Here is a 2,072-nt window from a genome sequence, read left to right as displayed (position 1 = left end):
TTCTTTGTTTCTAAAACTAGTTTCTTGCGCTTCTATGTAACTTGGGGTGAAGTTACGTGTTTGCAAGCGGACATGTAAGCCCGGCAGTTGGGTTTCGGTCGTGAGCCATTCGGAACAGGTCTGCATCGAAACGGGAGCTGGATTTTGCTGCGGCTGACAACGGCAATAACGGTGAGTCGTTTAACACCGCTGCTTCAATCGTTATATAATATCTGTCTCATTACCTTCCAGGCGGGCACAAGTTAACGAACTAGATCCTGCATTACATATGGGCAGTGAGGATCTCAGTTGCTGTTTCCTAAATAAACCTTTACTTGCGAGGCTGTCGTTTGGTTTACACACACAACCAGGAAAGAAAGAGCGATATCGGAACGCGCGTCTCATTTTTCATGTTATTGTAGCCGTGGTTGTAGGTGACTGAGTAGCCTTATCAATATACAGATTAAACTTTTTTTCGAGTCGGCCGGCAACGTCTGTCGTCCACAAAACCGAATAATCCTTTGGTAAAATGAAGTGAAAGTACAGAATTTAATGTATTAAACAGTTGCAAGCATGATACCCATATTTCGTACTTGTTGGTTCCAAATGTTCTTGCTGTTCAGATTGGTTTACCGTAGGGCATTTATTTTTGCAGTAGTGAAGCGGTGCGTCACGTTCGTGGAGAAAAATAATGCATCAGTTCTAATAGCTTCATGACTTTCATGCATTTGCTTGAGTAACTAGCAGTGTGATCACTTCTAGAGCATAAATGAACCCACAAATGTTCTCATTTGTGATCTTAATAGTACTTGCGCTGTTGACATGCATTGTAGTTAGGCAGACATCAATTTTATGGGCAATAGCAATATTTATTTAACATGCTGCTTAAGCACCCTAGAATAGACAGTGTACATTTGCATGTGTTCTGTAGTCGCAAATCATTACAACATATATGTCACACCTTTTTGCATTTCATATTGCAAAACTTTGCTTTTTCAATTTCTGATTCAGTCAAAATTTCTGTTCCAGACATGCAGTAATGAGGACGGCACCAGTATAAAGCAACACACTCCACGCACTAAACAGAAGCTGCTGCCTGCTACGACAAGGTCATTGTGTGGACATTGGCTACTACTACAAGGTAAACAACATATGGTTCAGAAATAAATATGTTTGATCTATGCTGTATTGGCTTGCCGTTTGCAGCAGATATGAATGTTTGTTCATATATATGGTTCAGTATAATTGGTTCGAACATATAAAACCCACATAAATTTGGCTAATCTGTGCTATATCTCACGTGTCACCGTTTTGCCCCAACAGAGTCTATGCCAAGCACATCTTGGTCATCACAGGAGCTCCTATCTGCACCAACAGGAAGGGGCTGGAGCCGAATTTGCAAGGGTTTTACACCAAGAACAAAGAAGCACATGCACAAGAATATGGATGAGATATCAAGTCTGCAAAGGACTGTGTTAAGACTGCAAAGAGCTTCAGCCACCATTCCACCAGCACGGACATTTGGCTGAGTCATCCAAGTAACTCAAAAAGGACTTTCTAGAAATTCTTCGTCTTCAGATGCACCTGCAACATCTGACCAAGCACGGACGACGCTGACCAAAAGATTGAGTTTCATCAGTTCGTCCTTAATCAGCTTCCAAGCCATGTTAATTCCGTTTGTGCGAAGTGTAATTTTTCTTCTATAAATGCAAGCTTTCTCATTGCCCATTTTTGTTAGAGGTTATTCATCCTCATCCAAATATAAAGGTCAACCTTTATATTTGGATATTTCGCTGATACTTAATACCAGTCACTGTCTAGCAGCCTAACATATCTGTAGCAGTATCTTCTAGTGTATGTTGTCATGCGCAATTACTCTCCTGAAATAGCTGATGCAGCATCGGCATGCGTCTTGTATTAACCTATGCACATGTGCTATGCACCATTTTACTTTTCTTGGTGTTTTTAGCCTTCAATGCTTGCAGAGCAGAGTGGCTTCTCTCTTGAATGCAAGCTTTCTCATTTTCCATATTCCTAGTCTCGTTGATGATTGCTCCTCTTCCTTGATAGCCTGGGTCTTTGTGCAAGCTACA

General features: G+C 41.2%; 1 long non-coding RNA gene across 1 annotated transcript; it reads left to right on the top strand.

Annotated features, from left to right (window-relative positions):
* The first annotated feature begins 1,025 nt into the window (after positions 1–1,025).
* On the top strand, positions 1,026–1,705 carry LOC139051935 (uncharacterized). Its single transcript, XR_011509623.1, has 2 exons — positions 1,026–1,120; positions 1,303–1,705. It is a non-coding gene; the product is annotated as an uncharacterized lncRNA (long non-coding RNA).
* The last annotated feature ends 367 nt before the right edge of the window (positions 1,706–2,072 follow it).

Source organism: Dermacentor albipictus, unplaced genomic scaffold (genome assembly GCF_038994185.2).
Source record: "Dermacentor albipictus isolate Rhodes 1998 colony unplaced genomic scaffold, USDA_Dalb.pri_finalv2 scaffold_16, whole genome shotgun sequence".
NCBI lineage: Eukaryota > Metazoa > Arthropoda > Arachnida > Ixodida > Ixodidae > Dermacentor > Dermacentor albipictus.
The sequence above is the reverse complement of the archived record's forward strand: the minus strand, read 5'-3'. Positions and strand labels throughout refer to the sequence as shown.